This window comes from Sinocyclocheilus anshuiensis, unplaced genomic scaffold (assembly GCF_001515605.1).
Source record: "Sinocyclocheilus anshuiensis isolate Anshui unplaced genomic scaffold, SAMN03320099.WGS_v1.1 scaffold2026, whole genome shotgun sequence".
Taxonomy (NCBI): Eukaryota; Metazoa; Chordata; class Actinopteri; order Cypriniformes; family Cyprinidae; genus Sinocyclocheilus; species Sinocyclocheilus anshuiensis.
Genome location: NW_015547764.1, coordinates 57,358 through 64,291, shown reverse-complemented (window position 1 = coordinate 64,291; position 6,934 = coordinate 57,358). Strand labels below are relative to the sequence as shown.

Below are 6,934 nucleotides of genomic sequence, written 5' to 3'. Positions count from 1 at the left end.
TGTGTAAGCCAGGTTAAAGAGATGGGTCTTTAATCTAGATTTAAACTGACCGAGTGTGTCTGCCTGCCGAACAATGTTAGGTAGGTTATTCCAGAGTTTGGGAGCTAAATAGGAAAAGGATCTTCCGCCCGTAGTTGATTTTGATATTCTAGGTATTATCAAATGGCCACAGTTTTGAGAACGCAGCGGACGTGGAGGACTATAATGCAATAAGAGCTCGTTCAAATACTGAGGTGCTAAACCATTCAGGGCTTTATAAGTAATAAGCAAGATTTTAAAATCTATACGATGTTTAATAGGGAGCCAGTGCAGTGTTGACAGAACCGGGCTAATATGGTCATACTTCCTGGTTCTAGTAAGAACTCTAGCTGCTGCATTTTGGACCAGCTGGAGTTTGTTTATTAAGCGTGCAGAACAACCACCCAATAAAGCATTACAATAATCTAACCTTGAGGTCATGAACACATGAATTAACATTTCTGCATTTGACATTGAGAGCATAGGTTTAATCTCATTTAAGTAAAGTGTTAAATTGCAAAGTAAAAAAGAAATTACATTATTTTACACCTCACAAGTACTATCAGTGTGTGTGTTTATTACGGTTACTTTTCTAAAATAAGACACCTTTGATGACGTACGCAGCCTACAAATGCGACCTCCGGAGGAAAATTAAACATGACAATTATCTGAATAATTAAATGGTTAATAATTAAATAAATCAATTAAATGAGTCCACTTATTTTCACAGCATTTTTTTCTCATTTTCAAATTAGGGATGCAGTATTTGTTAATATGGAACACAGTATTGACACAATAGTAGTTTTGTGAAATGTAATGTTATGAAAAATTTTAATATGCTGTTTTCATGGTATATAATTCATTATACATTTAAATATAGACTTTTATGTAACCATTTCATTAAGAGTGCTTTAGTCCTTTATACATTTCATCTGTGCATTTCATACAAACAAACAAACATGTTTAACGTGGGTGTGTGTGTGTGTGTGTGTGTCTCTCTCTGTGTTACATCTCTGTGTGTAGGAATGATGTCTTGCGATCTGCTCCCTCCCACACGTTGTATATGTGTACTCATTCTCTCCCTCGCTCTCATTACTGGGTCAAGTGTGCAGTAGGAGATTCTCCCCTCCCTCTCTGTAACCCTGCACAAATGCAAAGCCCATCATCTGCATGCCTGAATAAACAGCGTAGATCATCAGAGTCCACGACACCAGTAGACACAAGCCCTATGCTATCAATCCATTCAAATGCCTTTGATAATGAAAATCTCAATTATCTGTTTTGTTTTTATGCACCATTACCTATAGCAGACTGATACATATGAAGTTAAACAGCCATTCAATTAAACAGCTATTATAATGATTAGAAATGAGAAAACTCGACTCATTCTGCTGTAGCTTACCATCTAGGCAGCCATTTGCTGAAACAACACTACAGCTTCAACATCTACCAGATTTGAGCCTCTCTTCAATCATACAAAGGTTTATGAGATGGCTTATATCTTTCAGTACTCATGGAGTGCAAAACCTTGCTTTGTGTGTGTCTGTGTGTGTGTGTGTGTGTGTGTGTGTGTGTGTGTGTGTGTCTCTCTCTCTGTGTGTGTGTGTTACATCTGTGTGTGTGTGTGTGTGTGTGTGTGTTTCAGGATCTGGAGTTTACAGCAGCGTTGGTCAAACAGTCTCTGATGTCTGTTCCTGATCTCCACAAAGTCCTGCGGCTCCTGCTTCCTACAGTACCTGAAGGAGAACTGCTGTCACTCGTAGACGCACTAGGACCCGGAGTCGGGTAACACACACACACACACACACGAGCGAACACACACACACACACGGAACACAAACAGGTCTGAAATGGATCTGTGTTTGATCTGAATCATGACTCTGTTCTGTAGAGCTGCTTACATCTGAAACTGAGTGTGTCATATTTGATGAGTTTTGCTCATGGTTACTGTTGTTTTTGACCCGTAGGGAATCAGGAAGCTGCTCGTCTCTGGCAGACAGACTGAGACACGATGTGCTGAGCAGAAATCTGTCTGACGCTCTTCAGCACAGAGACAGAGACAGGTCAGTCTGATCACGATTAGAAACACAAACCAGTGTTAGAGGCATTAAAGCGTCTGTGTTCTGCAGACTGACACTGACTACAAGAAGAAACACTGAGAACATCTCAGCAAACACACATTCTCACACACGCTTCATCCAGCTGTCACGGATCACTCCCATCATGCCGTGTGTTCAGATGTTCAGAGCCGATCCTAGCGTTTTGGGGGCCCTAAGCAGATTTTCAAAAGGTGCCTCCACTACCTACGGTTTCACCTAAGCACCACCTCCGAGCCTCCAATACTCATATCGACACCGTATTGGAAATTTTTAGAAAATTGTCTTATTTATCTTTCATGATAGAAATATGAAGATAAGCCCATATTTCATGTTGTATACAATTTATTTTGTTAAATTTTAAATGTTTGACCATTACTTTCAGAGAAATATATAAAAATTTAAGATTAATGCTTTAATAAAGCAAAGACACCTGCCAAAGGGTTATGAAAATTAGTATTATTTAAATTATGCTCATAATAATCTCTTTTCTAGATCGGCTTGTAAAAATATGTATGTGCAAACAAACATGTAAATACTGTTTTGACTTCTTCCGTATTTCTGCGGTCACGACTCTGTGTTTCACGTCTTCAAAGCTCTCATGAAATGCCGAATTAAATCGACAAATCACAATGCAGCAGCCACCATTTCAACATCAGCTTTATAAAATCCATCACTTACCCTTATCTTGCTCACTTTCTTTCCTATTTTTCCTCGTCTCTGCAGCAGATTGAAAGTGCCGCGCCGCTTTGACACGAGGGGGAGGCGAGGCCTTGCGTAATTTACGGGGGCCCTACGTAACTTGCGTAGTGAGCGTATAGGGCCGATCAGCTCTGCGTGTGTTGAGCGTGTGTGTGTGTGTTCCTCAGGTTCCTCAAGAAGCGTCAGAAGCTCCTCGACAAGCTGTTGTCCGGAGCTGGAGGTTCTGGAGTCGCTGAGGAGACTCTGCGGAGACGCCGCTGCAGACGAGAACTTCCTGTGCCAGAACCTTCCGAGGAGACGGAGGCGGGGCCTGAGACAAGGGGCGGTGAGGGGGCGTGGCCTGAGAGTGTGGCTACTGTCGAGGGGGCGTGGCCTTTGGGCGTGGCTCCGGACAGTCTCGTCTCTATGAGGGATGTTAGTGAAGAGGTGTGTCCCGAAGGCATGGCTGCGGTTGAGGGGGCGTGGCCTGTGGGAGTGGCTCAGGACAGTCTCATCTCTGTGGAGCGGATGTTTGTTTTCCGCTGTGTTCCTCCTGCCACCCAGCAGCACACGCAAACATCTCGCTCACGCAAGAAGAAACGCAACTTCCTGAACTTCAAGAAGAGCAGTGTGGCTCCCCAGCCAAACATGTGACACTACATTGCAAAGCATCATGGGAATGTAATAATAAGTCTTGTGTATCTATTGTTCTTTTATCATGGGCGGGTCTGCTGAGAGCTGATTGGTTGCGGGCGTTCAGCCGTCCAATGACACCATCCAGATGTGTTTTTCCTTCTGTCAGATGATCGACTGATGCAAAAACAAAAAGACCTTTGACCTGCAGCTTCATGTTTACACTCCTTTTTATTTTAATCAGCCATGATAATAAAAAAAAAAGGGACATGAAATGAATTAAAACCGTTTTATTTCTGACACTTGGATTCGTCTTCTGCTGTTAGACTTTGTGTTTTATATGAACTACAGAAACCTCAGGATCAGCCTCTGTGAATAGATAATTTATTTAAAAGGTTTGAGAAATATCGTTTGATCTGAACTCTACACAGACGTCTGTGAGTCTGAAAATGAGTGAATCTTTGGTCAGTGAAGCTCAGAGCTGCTGTGCGTCTTCATCTTCATCTTCATCATGTTGTTGTTTTGTCCATCACGGCGTTTATTTGCAGCTGGTTCATCAGAAACCAAACGCTGCTGCTGCTGCTTCATCCTGGCAGACAGAGAGATTTGCGCTGCTATGATTGTGTTCACATTTATTTAACAAAGATTACATCAGTTACAAACTGATCAATACTTTAAATCAGACAAACGTGGGGAACGTCTGACGTACTTTTCTCTGTTGAAGGCGATGAAATCTTCTGCCAGCGAGTCTAAACTGCTCTGCATGTGCGTCGGCTGAGATTTCATACTTCAAACTGATGTTTTAATAATAAGACCATCAAGGTAATGTCATCTTAAAATACTCAAAATAATAATTAACTCGCCCTCGCACCTCTCTGCCTTTCTTTCTCCGGTCTGATGATGATCTGTGATTTAAATCATTATTCACTGATCATGTTCTGTGTTCTGTGACCGGCTCCAGATGAATAATTGAACATGATTACAATGCAGGGTTTCTGCGGATCTAAACTCACACTTTTACAAATTAAATCAGAGTCATGGCAATAAATGTTGCATGCACTGCAAAAAATGAATATTTTTGTATTGTCTTCCAGTGCAAATGTCTAAAGATTCTCAAATCAGGATACACCGAATGAAGATAGAAAGTTTTTTTTTTGAGAAATTTAACAAAATTAAGTGTTAGAAGAAAAAATACCTACCAATGAATGAAAACTTGTTTTTCTTTTCAATTAAGTTGTTTTTAAGCCCATAGGCAAATATTTGTTTTTGTTTTAAACAGAAACACTTCATTTTTATCAGTTTCTCATAAAGTACATTTTATTTATATAGCACATTTCAACATAGCAAAGCTATCCAAAGTGCTTAACAATGTAAAATAAAATTAAAAGAGAAAAGGAAACACAGAAAAGAATAAAAAAAGACAGACAATAACACAACAATGAAATGAAATTAAAATGCTAAGGAGAAATAATAAATTTTCAACCTGGATTTAAAAATGGTAATGGAAGGTGCAAGGCGGCAGTCTAGAGGCAATTGGTTCCACAGACGGGGGGCAGTGACTGAAAAGGCTCTGTCACCCTTAGTTTTCAAACGGGAACGAGGGACAGATAAAAGAGCCCTGTCAGTGGATCTTAAAAGTCTGGTAGATGACAAAGGGATAATAAGATCTTTAAGATAAGATGGAGCTTGATTGTTTAGAGCTTTAAAAACAAACAACAGAATCTTAAACTGAACTCTAAAATGGACCGGAAGCCAGTGAAGCGAAGCTAAAATTGGAGTGACATGGTCATATTTCTTTGCCCCAGTCAGCAGCCTTGCAGCTGCATTTTGTACCAACTGGAGGCGTGAAAGCGATGACTGAGGAAGACCTGAGTACACTGAATTACAGTAATCTAAACGTGAGGTAATAAAAGCATGCATAACCTCCAAATCTTGAAAAGACAAAAATGATTTAAGTTTTGAGATGACCTGTGGGGCCAATTACTGGAAAAGCTGCTTTTATGATCTCAGAAGGAACAACATCCAGTGAGGAGTTAGTAGACTTCATGTTGTTAACGAGATCGGAAAGTTCCATTAAAGAGACATGTTGAAAATGACAAAATGAAAATGGACTAGCAGGCGAGTTCAAAGACAGGTCTGAGAGCTGTGAAGTAAAAGATAAGCGAATGGCACTCACTTTGTCAACAAGAGCTGTTGTGGGATTATTGTGTTGAATGCTGAGCTGAAGTCGATGAACAGCATTCTAACATAGGAGTCTTTATTTTCTAGGTGGGTAAGAGCCAGGTGGAGGGTGGAGGAAATTGCATCGTCTGTAGACGATGCAAACAACTTTGTGAAACAACTTTCACAGAGCTCTGCTGACGGCTCCCTAGAAAACGGAATTTGGATTAATTACTGAATTTATTGTGGAGAATAAATCCCTAGGTCTATGACAGTGTGCGGTAATCCGTTCTGAAAAATATTTTGATCTAGCTGACTTAGCAGCGCTCTGAAAATTAACCAGACACTCTTTAAAAATCTCAAGACACAGTCAGACGATCATGCTTCCATCTCCTCTCTGCTTTATGGCACTCCTGTCTAAGATAGCGAGCGTTGTCATCCAACCAGTAATAAGATTTGGTTGTTGGTTGTTTCATTTTAAAAGGAGCAATAGAATCTAAGATATTAGAACAATCTGTGTAAAACAGAGAAATCAAATCGTCAGGCCCATAGGACGCCTTTGCAGCATGCAAGATAGATTTTTCAACAGCATTAGCTAGATAATCTTCATTGAACAAGATAAAACAAGACGACTTATCTTCTGTCATTTTTCTTCCCCAGTAAATGCTATCTTGATTTAAGAATCCTTAAACATTTGCACTGGAAAACAAGACAGAAATACTGAGGAAGTGCATAATTTTTTGCAGTGTGATCAGAAGGTTCATTAAAAAAAATTCCATAGTGTTTATCAGATATTCAAGCCGTAAGCTATTTTTTTGTAAAATGCTTTAAAATCTAGTGGAGATTGGTTAGAAGTCTTGCTAATGCTCATTGTGTTCCTTAAGCTTGGTCTTAAAAAGGTCTTTAAGAAGTCTTCAGTGTGTCTTCATAAAACCTGAGATGTAGATGTGGACTGTAAAGCAGCTCTAGAGACGATCATATATTGCCGTGTTTACAGTCTTCTGTAGAGCTGCTTCACAGGTGAAACTGATGTTTTAATTGTTTATATGACTAAATCTAAATCTTTCCGTTTATTACCGTGAAGCTGCTTTGAAACAATCTGTATTTATAAAGCCCTACAGAAATAAAGCTGACTTCTCTTTGCATGAAGTGGTTTTGTGAACTGGAACAAGTGATTCAAGTGTCAATCCGGATCAGAGATCACCATTTCTGCCATGAATTTTCTGGTAAGAGTGAATCAGGGTCTGTTCCTCACAGGCTGCTGTGGTTTGGTGGTGTTTGTGGCGGCAAGTGAATGTGTGTGTGCGCGTGCGTGTGCGTGTGTGTGTGTGTGTGTGTGTGTGAGA

The 6,934-nt window shown here is 40.2% G+C and overlaps 1 pseudogene; it reads right to left on the bottom strand.

The window, feature by feature from the left end:
- Nucleotides 1–3,450: 3,450 nt before the first annotated feature.
- The window catches only part of LOC107704532 (serine/threonine-protein kinase 32B-like), a 15,859-nt pseudogene continuing 12,375 nt past the window's right edge, over nt 3,451–6,934 (bottom strand).